At 45.2% G+C, this 22674-nt stretch overlaps 1 long non-coding RNA gene across 1 annotated transcript; it reads left to right on the forward strand.

Moving 5' to 3' along the window:
* LOC110256851 lies at positions 3091–22501 on the forward strand. Its single transcript, XR_002338895.1, has 3 exons — positions 3091–7906; positions 18083–18179; positions 21850–22501. It is a non-coding gene; the product is annotated as an uncharacterized LOC110256851 (long non-coding RNA).

Below are 22674 nucleotides of genomic sequence, written 5' to 3' on the forward strand. Positions count from 1 at the left end.
GCCCTAAAAAGCAAAGAAAAAAAAAGAAAGAAAGAAAGAAAAAAAGAGAATCATTGCCTAACCCAAGGCTGAGAAGATTTACTCATATTTTCTTCTTGAGTTTTATATAACTTGCCTTAAGCCTAGCCAATTAATTTTTTCTCCCTTCCTTCCTTCTTTTTTTCCTTCCTTCCTTCCCTCCCTCCCTTTTCTGATATTTTTATCTTGATTTCCAGTTTTATTAGGTAGTGATAAGAGAATGTATTATATTGTATGACAACATAAAACAAATTGGTATTTAAAAATATTCTGTTGAGATATAATTGACATATAGTACTAGTTTCAGGTGTACAACATAATTTGATATATGGGTACATTGCAAAATAAATATCACGACAAGTTTAGTTAAAATTCTTTATCACACATAGTTAACAATTTGATGAGAACTTTAAAAATTTACTCTTAGTAATTTTCAAATATATAATATAGTCATAATACTTTGTTACGTCCCCGGGAATTATTTATCCTATAACTGGAAGTTTGTACCTTTTGATCACCTTCACCCATTTTGCCCGTCCATCCCCTTACCCCTCACCTTTGGTAATCACTGTTCTCTGTGTCTGAGAGCTTGGTATTTTTAGACTCCACACATAGTTGAGATTATATGGTATTTTACCTTTCTCTGTATATTTTATTTAGGTTAGCATAATGCCCTCAAGGTCCATCTATGTTAGTGCAAATGGCAGGGTTTCCTTCTCTTTTTATGGCTGAATGTTTTTCCTTATACATAGATACCACATTTTCTTTATCCATTTTTCCACTGATGGCTACTTAGGTTGTTTCTGCATCTCGATTATTATAAATAATGCTGCAGCAAACATGAAAGTGCGGATATTTCCTTCAGATGGCCACCCGGCGTGGAATTGTCGGATCATGTGGTATTTCTATTTTAAATTTTTTGAGGAATCTTCTACTGTTTTCCCTAGTAGCTGAACAAATGTACATTCCCATCAGCAAAGCGCAAAGTTTCCCTTTTCTTCATCTCCTCACCAACATTTATTTCTTGCCTTTTCTTCTAATAGTGAGACAGGTTTGTAGTTTCAATTTGCATTTCCCTGATGATTAGCGAAGTGGAGCACCTTTTTCTGTATCTGTTGTGGATTTGTATGTCTTCTGTGGAAAAATGTCTATTCCACATCTCATTCTTTAGCCATATCCATTTTAATAGATGTAAACATCTATTATATTTTTGCCTTTTGTTTTCTTATGTCTTTCAAAGGACAAATTTTTTAAATTTTGATGAAGTCTAATTTGTTGTTTTCCTTTCTCCCTTGTGTTTTCTGTGTCCTATCTAGAAATATATATATAATATCTATCTATATATAAATATTTGCCTAATTTTCTTTTTTTTTTTTCTCTTTTTTTTAGGGCTGCACCCATGGCATATGGAGGTTCCCAGGCTAGGGGTCAGATCGGAGCCTACGCCACAGCCACAGCAACGCCAGCTCTGAGCCATGTCTGCGACCTCCACCACAGCTCACAGCAACACTGGATCCTTAACCCACCGAGCAAGGCCAGGAATCAGTTCTGCGTCCTTGTGGATGCTAGTCAGATTCGTTAACCACTGAGCCATGACAGGAATTCCTATGGTTATTTTTGATCTATATTATTCTTCATAGATAATATTTCTAGTTTAAAAATAACTCCATATCTTATTTCACATACTTCTTCTTTATCTTATTAAGTATTTCTATCATCCTTCTTTTACATTCTTGTTCTGCCTAGTCATATTTCTGCTTCAAGTGGCACATGTTGCCTAGTTTGTTGATCTTCTTTTCAGATAGTTTTTTTTTTTTTTTCAGATGTCTAGTTAGTTTTGCCTGGTGAGTTTATATTCACCCAAGGGTTACCCACTACTCTGTCTTGGAATGTGTATTGAGTTAGAGCCCAAGGCTAGAGTCTAGTCTGAGTTAGTCCCAGTAAGTTCATGGTCAGGGGAGAGGTGGGGCTCTAGGATGGAGAGTCTTCAGCTTCCATTAAACACTCCTGTTACCCCCCAGGTGTCTCCCTTGCTCAGGGTTTTAGAGGTTGGCCTTTAGTCTCAATGCTGGGGAGGAAACCTCCTACTGGGTTATCACGTACCAGCCTTGGGCAGAGTGAGCGAATGCCTGAGGCTAGTCAAGCCTCACCTGCTTTCCCAGATCTTTCCCCAAGCAGGGCTTGTACCCTGATCTTACTCCATGGACACCTGTACTGGAGTCTGAGATATTCCTGCCCCTGGTGAAGGAGCAGGAAGTGACTATCTCAGGTTATATGAAGGGGGAAGAAGGAGCAGATTTTAAATAACTCCTCTCTAATCTTCACCATTTTTCACCCAGAAGAACAGACATCTCATGTGGTGCAATTGATACACACAGATGTGGTTGTTTTTGTTTGTGGCAGTGGTAATAAAAATGGGATTCTAACTATATCTAGTCACTTGCGATGGAAAATGATGGAGGATAATGTGAGAAAAAGTGTGTGTGTGTGTATATGTGTGTGTACAGCAAAAATTGACAGAACAATGTAAAACAACCATAATAGAAAAAATAAAAACCTAAAAAATATGGGATTCTCCTCTATACATTACTCTGTATCTAACTCTCTTTGGTTTAACCAGTACATCATGGATAACAATTACGATTTATGTAATTTTCTTTTTTGGCCACACTCACAGCATATGGACATGTCCACACAGCAGCTGTGACCTCTGCCACAGCTATGGCAATGCCAGATCCTTAATCCACTCCACCAGGCCTGGGATCAAACCTGTGCCACCACAGAGTCGCTAGATTCCTAACCTGCTGTGCCACAGAAGGATCTCCTGATTTATGTCTTTTTTTAATAGCTCTTTAAAATCCTAAATAGGAGTTCTTGTCATGGCTCAGTGGAAACGAATCTGACTAGCATCCATAAGAATGCAGGTTGGATCCCTGGCCTTGCTCAGTGGGTTAAGGATCTGGTGTTGCCATGAGCTATGTTGCAGGTCGCAGACACAACTTAGATCCTGCATTGCTGTGGCTGTGGTGTAGGCCAGCAGCTACAGCTCCGATTTCTAGCCTGGGAACTTCCGTATGCTGCAGGTGCGGCCCTAAAAAGACAAAAAAGGAAAAATAGTAAAATAAAATAAAACCCTAAATAAAATTATATTTAACAGATACCCAGTGCTGATAAAAACACAGTATATTTTATGGTGAACTGTGGAGGACAGAGCTGGGCACAAAATTAAATCTGAAGGGGCATAGGAAAGGAGAAACTAACAGGCAATATCCCAGGTCAAATCCCTCTTCTTGGAACCACCTGTCATTTCCTCTGACCCCTAAAGCATAGTATAAAGCAGTTACCGCTCATGCTATGCCTGCTTGGCTCGTTTTTCTTTGGTATGGGACACACAATCCCCACCACTCATCCACACCCTTTCTCTCTTGTGTCTGGTATAAGACAGCACTGACTGGTGAGACTGGACATCCACCTCTCCTCTAAAAGAGAGCTAGAGCTGTGTGGTCAGTGTCTGGGCCCCAGATTCTAGTCTGCCTAGATTTCTGAGTCCACTGGTGAGGTCAGGGCATGCTTCTGGGGGAGCACAGAGTGGACTGACCTGAGATTGAAGCTTGAATCTGAACTCTTGGGCAGTGTCTGGAGTTTTGCACAAAAGAGAATTGAACTGTGGATCAGCTGGGAGGTTATTGTGATAGCCCTGGTGCCCTGCGCCTCCAGGGGACTGGAACCCTGTGGGAGCACATAGCTGGCATTTTTTGCTTGAGATTAGGAAGTCTTTTGCTTCCTCTGTATAGAGGCCTGAATTCAATGGACTGTTGTGGTAGGATGGAGTCCTTTTTTTTTTTTTTTTTTTTGGTAAAAATGAAACAGAGGTTTGGCTCCTGTTGTTACGAGATGATGGGCAAATGAGCTGGCTCTCTGGCGTTTGGTGGAAAGCCAGTTTAAAATCATGTGGTCACATTTTTGTCCAACATCATCAAGAGCATAGAGAAGCTGTGATTCCAGCCTCAGAAGAATGACCTTTTATCTCGATGTGATTCTCCAAAGACCGTCTTTTTCAAGAAGTATCAGAGCCCCATTTCATAGTAAGTTTCTCTTGACATTTTGTTTTGGTTGAAGGCAAGGCCCCAAGGACTGATATCATCTGCAGACAGTGGTGTCCAGAGAGCCTTCCCAGGACTGGGAGGACTGAGTGGTGGTGGGTTGGCCGGGCTGAGAGGCAGGACCCTGTGTTTTATGTCTTTCTGGGCTTCAGTCTGGCTCTCTTTGAAATGGGCTAATCATCTCTCTGCCCTCTTCCTCATGTCACGAAGGATGCTGGGAGATCGTGAGAGTGTAAGTTTTATATCCTGTCACGTTTTGTTTTTGCTGAACCTTTTGTCAGCATATTCTTTGGAATCGAATTTGTCTCGGGTTTGTCTTAGTTTTCTTTCTTTCTTTTTTTTTTTAAGTTTTCTTGATTTAGAGAAGAAATCATAGGCAAACTGAGGAGGGTGGGCTGGGCTTTTCTTCTTTTTCTTTTTTTTTTTTTAGGGCCACACCTACAGCATATGGAGGTTCCCAGGCCAGGGGCCACATCAGAGCTATAGCTGCTGGCCTACGCCACAGCCACAGCAACGAAGATCTGAGCTGCACCTGCAACCTACACCACATCTCACGGCAATGCTGGATCCCTAAACCATTGAGCAAGGCCAGGGATTGAACCCGTGTCCTCATGGATACTAGTTGGTTTTGTTAACCACTGAGCCATGACAGGAACTCCGAGTGTGGGCTGCTGGGCTTAGATGTGCAGAACGGTTACGTGAATGTGTGAATGAACATAGAATTGGTTGGATGTGATGAGAATCCTCAGAATGACATACAAAACACATTCTGAGGACTCTTTCCTTCAGAAACGAAGTAGATTCTGGCTGCAAAGTAGATAGTTGAAATATATAGTCCAAAACTGTCTTCCTAACCAGCCAAATCATGAAGGCAGGACTTAAAGAAACCACATGGGAGGAGTGTCAGTCAGCTAGGGGGCTTCAAAGACTTGGGCCAGAGTTAGGAGTCAGATCCTTGTAATTTTTGTTTAACATTCTCCAGAATGTGGACCAACCCACAAAACCATCCTCATGTCAGCAGGCCCAATTGAAGGACATGTGTGTTGGAAATTTCTGTCATGTTCTTTCTTGCTTTAATAAACGCATTTATGAGTCCAGGGCCTTCTGTATTTTGGTTAGTCGGTGATTGTGTCTTTCCTAAGAACCTTGGATAAGTGTGATTATCATCCTTGGGAGGTTGTGGGAAAGAAATGGATTTTTAATTTATTTTTATTTTTATTTTTTGGCTGCACCCACGGCTTATGGAAGTTCCCAGGCCAGGGATCAAACCTGAGACCAGCTACGACCTACACCACAGCTGTGATAATGCCATATCCTTAACGCTTTGCACCACAGTGGGAACTCCAAGAAGTGGATATCCTTAGCAAGCACCCAGAGAACTAAGGCCCATGACAGGAAGTCAGAAGGAGGGAAATTTCATCTCAGACATGACCAGCCAACAATGGAAAAGGCTACTTTTCTTTGTTTGTTTTTCTTCTTTTTTCGGCCTTACCCGTGGCATGTGGAAGTCCCCAGGCCAGGGGCTGATCCCGAGCCACAGCAGTGACCTGAGCCGCTGCAGTGACACACTGGATTCTTAACTCACTGCACCACAGGAGAAGTCCTAGAAAAGGCTGCTTTAAAGGGTGAGGTCCCACCTACCCAGATCTTGTGTTGGACAGGGTAGGAGTAGCACATGGTATGCTCGGTGCTTTCCAATTCTCAAAGAATATGCTTTTACCTCCTAGAGTCTCATCCCTGGGGCAATGAATGTCTGAATTGCTAAAATCCTTGTATTTTATCCTCTGTCTCTAACTCCATCAATCAATGTGTCCAATTTCTCTTTACAACTGCAGACCCTATAGACCTACTCTCAGAACATCTATGAATCCTTCCTCCATGTGGAGCATATGAGAGAGTAGGAGAGAACCAGGACCTATATTATACTTTCAGCGGGTGGATCCACTTGGCTGTGGGCGTCTAGGACGTGGTTCTCAACTTCAGCAAGTTGCAGAATGGCCAGGAGGGCTGGTTAAACACAGGTTGTTAGCTCCATCCCCAGCATTTTCAATTCAGTAGGTCTGTGGCAGGGCCTGAGAATGTGCATTTCTAACAAGTCCTCAGGTAAAGCTGCTGCCACTGGTCCAAAGACCACACTTTGGGAGCCACTGCCTCTGAGACCTAAGCCAGCCTACTCTCAGCATGGCCCAAGTCTGGAGGGGTGGATTAATAAATTTTAGGGAACATCTCTGCCAATCCCTTCTTCTCCTCTTTTATCAAGGTTCACTCCTCTCTTGGAGTTCCTGCTGTGGCTCAGTGAGTTAAGAACCCAACATAGTTTCCATGAGGATATGGCTTTGATTCCTGGCCTTGCTTAGTAGGTTAAGGTTCCAGCATTGCTGCAAGATGTGGAGTAGGTAGCAGGGGCAGCATTGATCTGCTGTGGCTGTGGCTGTGGTGTAGGCTGGTAGCTGAAGCTCTGATTAAATCCCTAGCCTGGGAATTTCTGTATGCCAAGGGTAAGGCCCTAAAAAGGAAGAAAAGAAAAAAAAGCTCACTTCTCCCTCCTCGAGAGTCTCAAAGAAAACTCTGACCCAGACCAAGGTGTCCCTGGTCCACAGTACTCTGGGAAGTCATCCATGCACTTCCAGGATTAGATGTGTCTCCCTGTACCTCTTCTTGAGGGTTCCCACAGACAACGCACTGTTTGTAACAGTAATTCATGTGACTTCTTCTTTAACCTCTCTCTCCTCCAGAGACTGTAAGCTCCATGAGGGCAGGATTTAAGAACAGTAGGAAAGAGGTGAAGGGGCAGGTGGAGCGCCTATAGTAGGCTGCCCCCAGGATTGTGGACGAACAGTTTCTTGTCCTGAAAGAGGTACCTGTTGATGGGAAGAAGGAAGGAGGTGGTCTGGGACAGTCACGAGGACTCTTGGCTCAGGTCTACTCCTACTCCATCTGCCACTAACCAGAGGTTTTACCGTCTCTATTTTTTCCATCAACTTGGGCATTCAGTTCCCCCGCCCCAATTTTAAACACCACAATGGTTTTACTAGTTCTGAGCTACTTGCTAGCTCTAAGCCTCGGCTACTGCACCCATAGAATGAAAAGTTAAAGCTCCAGGTGGGAGGGATCCAAGTTCAAAACCCAGCTCTGCTTCCGTTGCATTTCCATGAGCACCCGACTCATCCTGTCTAAGCTTCAGCTTCCCTGGAAGTAAGTAAATGGCCTCTACTTCCTGATGTTGGTGGGACACTTCTGGAGTCAATACACAGGGAGTCTTCCACACAGTGCCTGGCACACTTGAGGGCTCCGTGCACACAGGCTGCCATTGTCATCACCATCTTTACCACCCTCTGCACCATTGTCACCATTCCTCCCCCCCACCCCAGCTTCTGTGAAGTCCCAGTAGGATAAAGAACTTCATAACCATGAAGCAGTATCTGCCTGTCAAGGGCACCAAGTGCCCCAGCCGCTGCCCACAAGGCCACAGTAACATCCTCTTCATTGGGAACGAGGCCTGCACCCTTCCTTCCAGGCTCTACCCCTTCTAGTCCTTGGCTCCTGATATTGTGACAAATGCATCTTTTGTCCCTTTCTGTTCTCAGGACTTCAGCTAACCAACTAAAGAACTGCTACCCAGAGCATTGTTCCCAAGGAAGAAAAGAGCCAAACACTCACCCACACCCGCTTCGTGCCAAGAATCCGCAGTTGGGTTGCAAGGCAGCATATGTTGTCCTTTTGGAAAAATGAATGTGAGACCAAGTGAAGAGCCGGCAGAGGTGTCTCAAGTCATCCCAAGGCAAGTGAGTGGGCAGCCAAACCCTGGTGGTCTCACTCTTCCCCCAGCCACACCCTCCCGACCCTCTGCTTTTGGCAGTTTCCTGTCCTTCTCTATAAAACAGGTCAAATAAAGAGATTCTCAAGTCTCATGATCTTGAAGCATAGACCCTGGAGTTTAACCTGCTTACTTGACTAAGGAGGCCCAGAGAGGGACAAACACTTTCCCAGGGTTACTCAGTGATTTGTAACTGACCCAAAGTCATTCCAGTTAGGTCTATTTGAAGTAACTAGGATAATGTTACCTACAGTGCGATCTTTTTTAAAAAGGCAAATGCTGTACTGGTGTTTATCATAGCTTCATAAATTGTAAAAGGCCTCTCTCCCCTGAGTACTATTTGCCGTTCTTATTAACTTCAGTGTCTGAGCTGAAGCTCTGCTGTTGGGGGGGAGTGTAGTCAAGGGCTGGAGAGTGCAGGAACTGGAGCCAGCCTGATCTCAGGTCTCAGTTCTACTGCTTGCCTGCTCTGTGATCTCGGGAGGTTATTTGATCTCTTTGAGCCTCGGTTTCCTCATCTGTAAAATGGACTAATGTTACTTATAATGAGTTCTTATAAATTAACGTCTTGACTTGTTTGCAGTGGTGCCTGACAAATAAAATGCCCTCAATAAATTCTAGTTACAATTATGCTAAGTGACTTGCCAGAGGGAAAGGTGGGAAGTCAGTTGATTAGGGGTTCCTGTTCGCTGATAAATAGGCTAAAAGAAGACAAGAAAACATAGCTGGAAGCCAACTAAGAATCCAGCCATTGGTAGATGCAAATGAATTGTGGATTTTTCTGTTGTTAAAATGTTGGGATATCAGGATCCCTAAATTCAGGTAAATGACAAGAAATGAAGCATCTGCTTTGAAACTGTGTTATGAGGGTGCCTGTGCAAGCTTTGGGGGAAGGGCGACACTCAGTTTACACAGATGCTTTAAATTCTGAGGAGAGAGCTGCAGAGAGAACTGTGTGGGTCCTAGAGAGAGAGACTGATGGGCTCCTGGGAAAACCGAGTTGATGGGGAGTGCCTGCTTCCAGCAGGAAGTAGGGTGTGTGTGCAGAAGGGACCATAGTGGGCCAGTGGATATGCCACCAATTTCTACATGAACTCTGGGCCAAGCAGTCTCTTGACAAAAAGAAATGCTGCTTTGAATGACCTTCAAACGGAGTGCCCTGGGCCAGTCTTGAGGTTCCTTTCTCCCCTGGCTCCTGTCTCCGGGGTAACTGCAGATAGGAGGCAAGGAAGAAGTGGAAGTGTCATAACCTTCTCTGTCATAGAAAGACTCTTGGGGTCTTTGAGAAATAAACCCAAATGGGAAAGATGTAGGTTTATTCTCTGTAAAATTGCTTTGGTGATCCAGGGCAGTGTTTGAACTGGACTTGGGAAACTGCCCGAGTATCAGAAAGGAAGGCAGAGTGCATGTGGAATTTGTTGATGAACTGCTTTGAATGCTAGTGGGCAGCTCAGCTCCTGCAAACTCTCCTTGTGAAGGCCTGGAGCTGGGGAGTGTGTGATTCACCCCACTCCAGCATTCAGGAGGCTGAGGCGCCAAGAGGGCAGAATGCCTCTGGAGGAGAGGCAGCATATGGAGGGGGAACTGAGAGGGCTCTAGAGTCTGTAGGATCTGCGCCCATGCTTGTCTCCCTGTGTCCTGCTATGTGACCTTGAGCAAGTTACAGCCCCCCACTGAATGTCAGCATCTTCATTTATAATTTAGGAGCATAGTATCCCCCTTGTGATGGTGTTACCAGGATCAAATGAGAAAATGTATAAGAAGTGTGAATGCGGGAGTTCCCATTGTAGCTCAGTGGTTAACAAACCTGACTAAGATCCATGAGGGTCTTAATCCCGTGGGTTCAATCCCTGGCCTTGCTCAGTGGGTTAAGGATCTGGCATTGCCATGAACTGTGGTGTAGGTCACAGATGCGGCTCGGATCCTCCAATTGGACCCCTAGCCTGGGAACCTCCATATACTGTGAGTGCAGCCCTAAAAATCCAAAAAAAAAAAGTGTGAATGCAGCTCTTTATTCTTATGGCTTTATTAATAATTATTAAACAACACAGTTTCTTCATGGCCAGGTGCTATTCAGACCATGCTAGTAGCTCCCTCACAAGGGGTCCAAGTAGTTGTATGAGAACTTCATTAAGACTCACTGAGGTAGACAGGAGAGCAGTTGTTATCTGGTGACACTGAGGTTTGGAGAGGTGAAGCATCTTCCCTGAGACCTTTTGGGTAACAGGTGATGGACCCAGGATTGGAGTGAGTGGGCTCTCTCACTCCCAGGTTAGGGCTCTTCCTTTACAGCCTCCTCCTGGAGGGCTCAGCTATTGACTGTTCCACTAAAAGCCACCCCCATACTTTGTGGCTTAAAACAAGAAGCTCATGATTCTGTGTTTCAGCAATTTGGGCTGGGCTCAGCTGAATGTTTGTAAAGGAAGACACGTTTCACCTGTGTACCTCCTACCTACTCACGCTGAACACGTCTAGTCACCAAATGGATAGAATATAATTCTGGTCACCAGAATTATAGAATGTCTTATAACGTAACTCAGTTCTGACACCATCTATCAACCCCACAAGTTAAGGGCTCAGTCCCAACAAGACCATCTCCCGAACCCCGAACCCTCACTTTCTTTCTTTCTTTCTTTCTTTTTTGACTTTTCGTCTTTTCAGGGCCTCACCCGTGGCATATGGAGGTTCCCAGGCTGGGGGTCTAATTGGAGCTACATCTGCCGGCCTATGCCACAGCCACACCAGATCCGAGCTGCATCTATGGCCTACACCACAGCTCATGGCAACACCGGATCCTTAACCCACTGAGCAAAGCCAGGGATCAAACCTGCCACCTCATGGTTCCTAGTTGGATTTGCTTCCACTGCTCCACGATGGGAACTCCCAGAACCCTCACTTTGATGCTAATTGCAAATCCAGGTGGTCGCTTGTGCTTCTGACCAATTGACTGTAGATAGGAGTTTTCCACAATCCCCCACTCAAGTTTGATTAATTTGCTGGAGCAGCTCTGAGAACTCAAGAAAATAGTTTAGGAGTTGTCGTCATGGCTCAGCAGTTAATGAACCTGACTAGCATCCATGAGGACACAGGTTTGATCCCTGGCCTTGCTCAGTGGGTCAAGGATCTGGCATTGCTTTGGCTGTGGCATAGGCCAGCAGCTGCAGCTCTGATTTGACCCCTGGCCTGGGAACCTCCATATGCCGTGAGCGTGGCCCTAAAAAGCAAAAATAAAATGAAGAAAACAGTTTTACTTTTATTATAAAAGTAAATAACTAGACTACCAGTTTATTATAAAAGGATAGAACTTAGGAACAGCCAGGTAGAAGAGATACACAGGGCAAAGTATGTGGAAGGGGCTTGGAGATTCCATGCCTCTCTGGGCACCCCCCCACCCTTTCTCCCAGCACCTCCGTGTGTTCACCAACCCAGAAGCTCTCTGAACAGCCTTCCTTCTGGGTTTTTGAGGAAGCTTCAATACATAGGCATGATTGATTGAATCACTGACATTGATGATTAATTCATCCTCTAGTCCCTGTCCCTTCCCCAGAGGTGGGGAGGGAAAGAGATGGGGAGGAGCCTGAAATTCCAATCCTCAAATCACAGGGTTGCTCCCCTGGCAACCAGCCCCATTCTCATTAACAAAAACTCAAGTATGGTTGAGAGGGGCTTGTTATGAACAGCAAGGTACTCCCCTTTATCACTCTGGACTACTGCAGGAATTGGAGTTGAGGCCAAAAGACCAACTATTATAACAAAAAGCTTCTCCCATTGCTTTTATCACTTAGGAAATTACAAGGGTTTTAGGAGCTATGTGCCAGGAACAGGGACAAAGACCAAATATACAAATATTTGTAAATGTATATTTATATCTTATTGTAAATCACAGTATCACTGTGGTTCTGTAGATCTGAACCAGATGTAGCTGGTCTTGGTCAGGCTCACTTCTGCAGCTCAGTTAACTCCCTGGTTGGCTGGGGGGCTGGCTGGCCTAAGATACTCAAGTGGGATGGCTGTTTTCCCCACTGTAGCCTCTCATCATCCGGTAGGCCAGAGGGGCTTCTTCCCATGACAGCAGTGGCAGGGATCCCCAGAGCAACCAGAGAGAGTAAGCTCCTCCTATGTAGGTACTTCCTGAGTTTTTTCCTTGTGGCACAGTTTCTATTGGCCAAGCCTCAGGTCTCTCTGTTTGGGAACTACTCAAGGGTATGGATGCAAAGAGGCCTGTCCACGGTTGTGATGATCTGCATGTGTACAGTGACCATGGGAGAGGGTGAGTGACAGGGCTCCAATTTTGCTGTTGTTGTTGTCTTTTTAGGGCCGCACCCACAGCATATGGAGGTTCCCAGGCTGGGGGTTGAATCGGAGCTACAGCTCCCAGCCTACACCACAGCCACAACAACTCAAGATCCGAGCTGCATCTGTGACCTGTACCACAGCTCATGGCAATGCCGGATCCTTAACCCACTGAGCAAGGTCAGGGATCGAACCTGCATCCTCATAGATGCTAGTCAGATTCATTTCCGCTGAGCCATGACGGGAACTCCCAGTGTTCTGATCTTTATCCAACCTAGGATTCCATGCCCTGGGCCATAGGTTGGTGTTCTTCTTTCTTTCTTCCCTTTTCTTTTTTTTTTTTTTTTTTTTGGCTGCACCTGCAGGCTATGAAAGTTCCAAGGCCTGGGATCATATCCTGCACTGGGCTGAGGACTGACCCCACGCCTTAGCAGCAACCTGAGACACTGCAGAGACAATGCCAGATCCTTAACCTTCTGTGCCACAGCAGGAACTCCCAGGTTGGTGTTAACCCTGAGAAATCTTCTTGGATTCCTAAATATATATAGTTCTTCCCTTATCACCGTGCACTATAATTGCTCTTTAATTGTGATAAGCTCTGCAAGGGCAGGGACTGTGTCCATTTTTTCCACTACAGTTCTCCTAACATCTAGTACAAATAAATATTTGGTGAATTATTTGTATAATTTCTCCTTTGAGATTACAAAGAGGTAGTTTCTCATATTTCATAATGGGGCTCTATCTGGCAGCTTGATTCCCTCACCTGGACTTCTCAGGATTAGAATAATCTCTTGCCCACTATGAATTGGTAAGTGTAGATAAAACATTCATCATCATAATAATGGCCATTTATTTAGTATTTACAGTTGTCGCTTCTCAGTTACTTACAGCTTGCCAGGCTCTCTGCGTTACTTAATCTGCAAGGGCCATCAGGAGAGTTCCTAGGCTTTGCTAAACCTCTAGATTCAAAGATTGCCACAGGCCACACTTGGCCCAATTCTGTGCATAAGGCTGTAAGACAGGAACCACAGTTTGCTGGCAGCGCAAAACCAAGTACTTTTTCTCTGAGGGAGTCCGTGCAGCAGCCCACAGACAGGAACAGACAAGATCTCACTGGGCGGGTGCAGGGTTCCTCTCAGCTTCAAAGCCTCCTGCCCCACGGAAGCCAAATTCTCTTGTTAATGACTGCATAGGGACATCCTCCAGGGTCCCTGCAGGGGACAAGAGTTGCCTCTCTCAGGAAAATCCAAAGCCATGGCATTCCATCTAGTATTTAGAGTTCTTCCAACCCAGAAGCAATCTACCAAGCAGAGTTGTCTTTATCATAGTAGGTGCTGCTCTAAAATGTATTTGACTCAGCTAGGCAGAGGAACAGAGCTCAAGCATTAAGCTAAGGCCCAATTCTGATGCCAAAGGGAAAAGCTTATGAATTCTCACCTATTATTACCCCTACTTTACAGACAAAGAAACTTAGAGAAGTTCAGTAAGCAGTGGAGCAAGGATTGAGGTCAGGCCCAGGCTGCATTGCTCTTTTAACCATTAGTCTATCTAGCATAATTAGAACATCGTTTTATAAAAACAAAGTAAATCATAAATTACAAAGCAGAATGTTTGTTATGCTAAGATCATGTTCTGCTTTAGACTATGCCAGCACAGTTGGAATTTCATTAGCCCTGAGTTGATGGAGCCTATTGCCTCCTGTCAGTGTCTGCATAGCAAATCGACAGAGGAGCCTGGGGTAAAACCAAGAAGGCTTTCCACTTCCAGCCAGGTCTCTCCAAACCTGTTTGATCATGCACTCTATAAGTAAAATATATTTGGAGACACAGCCCCAAATGCATGTATTTTTAATCATTTTGAGATTATATACATGAATGATTCCACCTATGTGGAATGTTCAGAATAGGTAAATCCACAGAGAAGAAAGTTAGGCTAGTGGTTGCCAGGGGCTGCGGGGAGGGCTGAGTAGGGAAGTGACTACTGAAGGACACAAGTTTTCTTTTTTGGGTGATGAAAATGTTCTGGAGTTAGATAGTGGGGATGGTTGCATAACTTTATGAATATACTAAAACCACAGAATTATATACATACTTTTAAAAGTGAATCTTTCAGTATGTGAATTATACCTCAATTTAAAAAAAAATAAACATTTAAAAAAGTTTGCCCTGCCCCTTATTTTTGGGTTGTTTTTTATTCTGCTTTGTTTTTACAAGGGACTTCATATAAAGAACTGACTTCCAGCAATGACTCTCTCTCTCTCTCTTTCTCTCTATGTGTGTGTGTACTAAAATAACATACTTAGTAATTACTAATGTACTAAATTATGTCTTTTAGTAGTGCACTAAAATATTTTAGTGGAGTTCATTTTGTGGCTCAGTGGTTAAGAACCTCACATAGTATCTGTGAGGATGCAGATTCGATCCCTGGCCTCACTCAGTGGGGTAAGGAGCCCGTGTTGCCACAAGCTGTGGTATAGGTCACAGACAAGGCTCGAATCCTGTGTTGCTGTGGCTGTGGTGTAGGCCTCAGCTGCAGCTCCAATTTGACCCCTAGCCCAGGAACTTGCATATGCCACAGGTGTGGCCGTAATACAATAATACTAATTTAGTCATTTAGTAATGTACTAAAATACTATTTGCATAGTAAAGAATAGCCTAAAGAAATTATAGGGTGAGATTTCATTTTATTTTGTTAGTTTATTTTGTCTTTTTTTTATAGGATAAGATTTTATTTATTTTTTATTTATTATTATTATTATTTATTATTGTTATTTATTATTATTATTATTATTATTATTATTATTATTATTTCTTGGGCCGCTCCTGCGGCATATGGAGGTTCCCAGGCTAGGGGTATAATCGGAGCTGTAGCTGCCAGCCTATGCAACAGCCACAGCAATGCAGGATCCGAGCCACGTCTTCGACCTACACCACAGCTCATGGCAACACTGGATCATTAACCCACTGAGCAAGGGCAGGGATCGAACCCACAACCTCATGGTTCCAAGTCGGATTCGTTAACCACCAAGCCATGACGGGAACTCCGGATAAGATTTTAAATGTCATAAATAAAAGTTCTGATGCTGTCTTCTGTTACCCCAGCAAATAGCACCCTCCCTGTGGACCTACTGCCCTAAGCCACCTCTGAATAGGCCATGCCTCCGATTATAAGCTATTGATGGCTCCCAGTAAAAGCCCTCTTGCCTTCACAACTGTTTTGAACTTCAGAAACGTGTTAATCCATCAGCAAGAATAATTGTTAACTAACATATGTTGAACACCGTCTAGGTGCCAAGCATAATTCTAAGTGGGCTGTTTAAATTCACATACCTCATTACTATGCAGCTCCATTATTACAGTTATTATCCCCATTTTTCAGTTGAGGAAACAGTTTCGGATAGGCTAAAGTAACTTTCCCAGAGCCAAGGCTAGTACATGGCAGAGTAGGGCTCCAAGCAGCTTGACCTTGAGGCTGCGTTCAATACCTACTATGTGCTTAGAACCGGAGACACATAAAATCTATGCACCCTGGGAGCTTATCCTCTAATTGGGGGGTGAGGGGCAACCATCAAGTAAATATCAGACAAGTACTGAATTCTTTGAAGAATATATTACAATCAGGTTCTGTGTCTTTTCTAGAAACTCATAGGATGAAGGAATTAAATATGAGCTTTAAATCAAATTTTGTTTAGATAAACAAGTAACAAAGCAATCCTACAAATTTTGTTTATGCCTCTCAATGGACCAGGGAGGGTTTTGGGTGTCAGGGGTGCCAGGTATCCTGCCAGGACCAATTCTAGCAGAATTCACAAACCCTGAAACATCAGGATTCAGTGGCTGGCTGCCCAGCTTACGCCACTGTTTAGAAGCTTGGACTCTTGGCTAACTGTCCTAGAACTGAAAAGGCCTCAAATAGTAAGGAGGCTTTTGGATTTGCTGCAGCACACTTATTGTTAGGCAAATCACATAATATTTGTAAGCTGTTCATGATATGGTAGAGACAATAAAATTACTATGAATTTTGGCTTAGGTTATTTGGCATTTATTGAATAAGGATTCTTTTTGTTTGTTTGTTTGTTTTTTGTCTTTTTTTTTGCTATTTCTTGGGCCGCTCCTGCAGCATATGGAGGTTCCCAGGCTAGGGGTCTAATCGGAGCTGTAGCCACTAGCCTACGCCAGAGCCACAGCAACGTGGGATCCGAGCCGTGTCTGCAACCTACACCACAGCTCACGGCAACGCCGGATCTCATTAACCCACTGAGTAAGGGCAGGGACTGAACCCGCAACCTCATGGTTCCCAGTCAGATTCGTTAACCACTGCGCCACGACGGGAATTCCTGAATAAGGATTCTTGAATTAGCCTTTCTGTATGTGAATTACAAGGTGCCTATTCAGTATAACCCATAAAAAATGATGAGGTCCTGATTAATTGACATGAAAAGTTTTTTTAACTTTAAAATTTTTTATAAAATATTTTCAGAATATATTATTCCATGGAAAAAAGTAGACTTTATGTTATGGGAGTTCCTGTCTTGGCTCAGCAGAAACGAATCTGACTAGTATCCATGAGGATGTGGGTTCCATCCCTGGCCTTGCTCAGTGGGTTAAGGATCTGGTGTTGCCATGAGCTGTGGTGTAAGTTACAAACATGGCTCAGATCCCATGTTGCCGTGGTTGTGGTGTAGGCTGGTAGCTGCAGTTCCAATTTGACTCCTAGCCTGGAAACTTCCATATGCCACGGGTGCAGCCCTAAAAAGCAAAAAAAAAAAGAAAAAGTATATTATAGCATTATTCCACTCCATTATTCCATTATTGTGTTGTTATTGGTATGCAGTTATCTGGAAAAAAAATTTAAGAAAGGGTATGTATCAAAATGAGCTTATGGCTGTAAGACTACAGATGATTTAAAATTCTAAACTACCTGTATTTTTTTTTCTTTTTAGGGCCGCACATGCGGCATATGGAGGTTCCCAGGCCAGGGGTCCAATCCAATCAGAGCTACAGCTGCCGGTCTACGCCACGGCCATAGCAACATTGGATCTGAGCCTTGACTGCAGCCTACACCACAGCTTATGGCAACGCTAGATCTTTAACCCACTGAGCAAGGCCAGGGATCGAACCCACAACCTCATGGTTCCTAGTCAGATTTGTTTCTACTGTGCCACGACAGGAACTCCTACTTGCCTGTATTTTCTGACTTTTTCAGAAAAGTGCTGAGTATGAATTTCTTTTCTTTTCTTTTCTTTTCTGGCCACCCTGCAGCATATGGAGTACCCAGGCCAGGGATCAGATCCAAGCTGCAGCTGCAATGGATCCTTTAACCCAATGTACCAGGCTCGGGATCGAACCTGCGTCTTGGTGCTGCAGAGACACCACCTATCTAGTTGTACCACAGGGGGATCTCCAAGTGTGCACTGCTTTTATAATTAGCAAAGTATTTTTTTTAGCCAGAGAAACTCCCTACCATGTTTAAATTCAACAGGGGAAAAGAATGACACTGTGATGGAGGCCACACTACTGCAGTATTGGCCTTTGGAAGTTGTCTTGGCTCATTTCCGTACCTATTTGATTTCCAGCCAAAGAAGCACCCAATCCCCGACCTCTTAGTAAGCAGGAGGCTCTAGTTGGGATGAGGCACCACCTGCAGACAAGGGTCTTGGGAATTTCTTTGGGGATGAAATCCTGCCAGGAACCTCATGACAGTGTACTTGGGATTACAGATGCTTCTGGAAACAGGGCCTGCAGCCTTGCCCCTGGCCCTCAGTATCTGGGTATTTAGCCTCAATTGACTAGGACAGGACGAGGCTGACCAAGCCCTGACACTACTACTTTTGGGCTTTGCTTTTCTCCAGGCACCCCAACCCCCGCTGCTGAGCACGAAAGAGAAGAAACGAGCCGGGCACAACAGATGTCCTCCCCACCATGGGGCAGACCTGCCAGCAAGGATGGGTAAGAGCTGCCCCAGCTTTTCTCTCACTTCTCATGGTCACATGCACCACTGCCCACTCAGCCCACTCTCTCTGGCAGGATGCTACATTAGGGTCCTATTATGGAACAAAGCGGGGGCCCCTCAGATCGGCCTCTAACTATCTGTGCAGTTTAACTTCCACCAGCCAGAGAGGTCTGACCAAGGGGAGCCAAAGGATCATTTGTGTAACCTCGCTGGTTAATCGCTTCTAGACAGTCATGCTGCAAAGGCATGAATGTGCAATGAATAGCGGAGTGTGGCTTGTTCTAAGAGAAGCCTTCCTTGGCCAGATTCCACGTTGCCATGTAAAAGCGGATGCCCATTCCTACCTCTTACAGGGAGTTTTGGCCCCCCCCTGGATGTTGAAACACACTCTGGGAAATGTTTACAGGACAAATTATGTTCTTCTGAGTGGCGGACTCGTTTTCAATTAGCCTGTGCTGCAGATGGCCCCTCTGGAGCAAAGACTGCAATCGCTCCCTTTTTGCAATTTGGAAGATAGAAGCACTGGGGTGAGTGGGTGTTTAAGCCCAAGGACAAATGCAGGGCTAGTGCCCTGGGGACAGAACTCTCTTACAGCAGCGTCTCAACCACTGCTATATCCTGGCCTGTTTGCTTTATGATGGCTTTTCCCAGGTCAGTCCTTGGATCATGAATTAGTTCCCAAATAGCTGCTGCAAGTGGGGAGGGAGTGCAAGCTCTGGCCGGGAGCTGCTTTGGCCTCAGGTGGGGGGCTTGGGCATACAGGGTGGGGCTGGGGGCTTTTCCCTCAGTCCTGCAGGACTGGTTTAAAATGCCCCCTTCATCATTTCCAAGAGGAACTTTTCGAAGTGTAGCCCAGATACATCCTTCCTACCACAGGGCTTTGAGAGAACTGGATTTGACCCCATTTCTAACCTCCGGAGAGAAGCTCGGCCTTAGTCTGTTTTGCAAATCTGAGGCGCCTGTTTGGTTATGGTGGGGAGACCCTGTGGGCTTGGGCCTCCGACACCTCTTCCTTCTCCTCTCCTCCTTTACTCCACAACCAGGGTGAGACAAGTTTTCCTGCTCTGGGGAAGCAGGAGTACCTCCAAACCAGGAGGTTTGTCTGAGATGTCACGGCCACCTCTCCTGGTCCCCAATGTCCCCTTCCTGTGCCCCTGCCCGGCTTTGCCAGACCCAAGCAGGATGCCACTGAGCATTTAAAGCAGGCCAGGCCAGCCTTGGAGAGGTGGCACAAAGAAGTTAGTGTCCACAGGTCCCACGTGGCAGTCAGCAGGCTCAAGCCCTGGCACTCAGAGTTCAGGTCAATCCGTGGGTCTAGGGCCGGTCCTCCATGGTACTTGGGGTCCAGAGAGAGGAACATGGGCTCTAGGGTCTCAGACACAAGCTTGAAAACCGAGGAGTTGGAGATTGCTGTGATATCTGAAATAGCCCAGGGGAAGCTGGGGTTGTTGCCCTGTGCCTCTGTATGAATCCATTTCATGAGCAGGACCCATGCCAGTCACTTCACTTTACATAGTCTCCTTTAAGTTTCATAAAGGCCCAACAAAGGAGGTATCATTCTCAGATGGCAGAACTGAGGCTTAGAGAGGTTAAATTACTTGCTTAAGTTTGCACAGCTGGTCACGGGCAGATCCAGGACATAAACTTGGGTCTCTCTGGCTCCAAGCCTGTGTGTACTCTTTCTACCTCCATGTCAGACTCAAGGCTCAGGGTGAGGCACGCCACTCAGACCATAACTTCCCTAAGAAGTTGTTATTATATTTCAAGTTGTTCCAAGCTTAGAAATGTTATGTCTGAATGCTGCATTCCTTCTCTTAATCTAAGGAAGGACTGGGAGTTCCCCGGTGGCCTTGAATTTAAGAATCCAGCGTTGTCACTGCTGTGGCTTGGGTTCAGTCCCTGGCCCAGGAACTTCCTCATGCTGCAGGTGCAGCCCCCCTCCCCAAAAAGAGGAAGGACCAAAAATTACATAGTTCATTCAGTTTTTTTCTCCTTGGTTCTCTGGCTATTCCAAACTCCAAACAGTATTTTTCATCATTGCCTTACTCTTGATTCTAGGCCTGTAATTATCTGCAAGGATTCATTGGAGCCCTTTTGGCAAAAAGGTTGCTCTCACTGGGTATTGGTGTAAAGCCTAGACTGTTTGGGCCTTGGGCATATGGAAAACTTGCCTGGATTGCCCTGGTCACTTGATGCCTTTTCTTGCTTTCCTAGCTCCCCCAGGATCATGATTTCTATGGGGCTTCTTCTGTTTGGAGCCTGCTTAGAAGAAGGCATGGCTTTGCAGTTCATGACCAGCAAACATTTATTGATCGCCTTGTCTATGCGAGGAAGGACAAGAAGTGCTGAAAAGATAGGGCTGCCCTTCAGGGAGGCTGCACAGTTTACTGCTGGTTCTCTCAGGGACCGGCTGCATGTCTGTGGACTGCTCTGCAACCTTCTAGAAACCTCAGTCTCCTTCCTTGTAAAGCAGGCTTTCCTCTTGTGATCTCTCACTCTGGATTCCATTCCTTCTCACCTACTGAGAGTGGTGTTTGCAAGAGTCCCAAGAGCAGCAAGAGAGGGCAAGCCCCCAGCACAAACATTCTCAAGCTCCTGCTTGCATCATGTGGCTGTTGTCCTCTGGCCAAAGCAAGTCACACAGCCAATTCCAGAGTTGCTGTGGAAGGAGAAACGTGACACCTTAGGCACAGAGAGGTGAACCTACAGAGGCCATTTTTTGCAGTCAGTTTACTAGATCCTCCTTATCCCTTCAGCTGCCATCATGAAGAAATCCACATGGCCTGTCTCTTGATTGGCAGCAGCTCCCCAAATCTGTAGGCTGGGAAATTGTAAAGGAATTATGGAAGGGCGGGATGCTAAGTCACCAGGCTGGTCACTGCCTGATGCCTACATTCCCTCCATGCTCATCTGGAAGCATATCACCCCGCAATCTTGGGGACATAGTGGGGCCAGTGGTTTAGCAGAGACAGATCCCTGTGTCCCCATAGGTCCCCTATACGCCTCTCTAGCAGCTAAGCCGGTGTAGCTCTTTCATCACTGATGGGCACATCTATCTTCTCTAGTGGACTGTGGGCTCCCTGAGGGCAGAATTGCTGTTGTTTTTCATCTTTGAAACTCCACCTCCTAGCACAGTGCCTGGCACATTTGTAAACACCTAATAAATGTCAATGTGTGGAGTTCCCAGTGTGGTGCAGCAGAAACGAATCTGACTAGGAACCATGAGGTTGTGGGTTCAACCCCTGGCCTTGCTCAGTGGGTTAAGGATCCGGCATTGCCATAAGCTGTGGTATAGGTCACAGAAGTGGCTCGTATCTGGCATTGCTGTAGCTGTGGCGTAGGCCGGCAGCTGTATCTCTGATTTGACCCCTAGCCTGGGAACTTCCATATGCCTCAGGTACAGCCCTAAAAAAAAAGGCAAAATAAAATAAAATAAATTTAAAAATAAATAAATGTTGATGTGAATAAATTTGTGAACTAGACATTTCTGAGCTCTGTTGCATTTCATCCAGAGAATCATTTATCATTGTAGAATTTGCTTAGGTATTTCAAGATTTCTCGTAATTACTTTTGCTTTCTGAATGTAGCTGGTTAATTATAAGCACAATTATGTTGTGAATGCAAGTTGCATGCCTTTATAACACCTTATCTTGTCCTGTCTTTTAGGGGACAGCTACCAAAACGCACATTCATCCCCCGCTTAATGAAAATAAGGTAAGAAACTTAAGTATTCTTTCCATTTCCTCTGTATTTCTATAAAAGAGATATATGGTGTGGTAAGTCCCTTGGGGAATTCAGATCATGGTTTTAGAGAGTCAAGCAGCCCTGCAGTGGATTCCTGGGTGAGGAAGGGCACTTACCACTAATTGCTCCTACTGGGCCCAGCCCACCCCCACAGGGCAGGGATTCCTGAGGCTCCCTTCTCAGCCTTTTCTCTGAAGCAAAATGCTCAACTCAGAGTTGTGTGGCATGCTGACTATGGGACAGACCGGGAGACGGAATGGAAGGACGTCTCCCCTCTTGTCTTTTCCCTGCACAGGATCAGGCATGCCAGGCACCCAGCCCCTCCACACTGGAGCATGGACAAGTTTCAGATCTGCCCTAGTGGCATTTCCCATGTGGTTCTAAATCAGAGTTTTCTGTGCTATTTGTGGTGGCCCCCCGCCTTCCCTCCCATTCCCCAAGCTGGCACTTTACAGTATCTTTAAAATTGCAACAAAAGTGGATCTAAGAGAGTCCCCATTGTGGCTCAGGGGAAATGAATCTGACTAGCATCCATGAGGATGCAGGTTCAATCCCTGGCCTTGCTCAGTGGGTTAAGGATCCGGCATTGCTGTGAGCTGTGGTGTAGTTGCAGACATGGCTCGGATCCTGCTTTGCTGTGGCTGTGGCTGATTCAACCCCTAGCCTGGGGATCTCTGTATGTCGTGAGCGCGGCCCTAAAAAGACAAAAAAAAAAAAAAAAAAAAAAAAAAAAAGTGGCTCTCAGGT

The sequence above is a fragment of the Sus scrofa genome, chromosome 14 (genome assembly GCF_000003025.6).
Source record: "Sus scrofa isolate TJ Tabasco breed Duroc chromosome 14, Sscrofa11.1, whole genome shotgun sequence".
NCBI lineage: Eukaryota > Metazoa > Chordata > Mammalia > Artiodactyla > Suidae > Sus > Sus scrofa.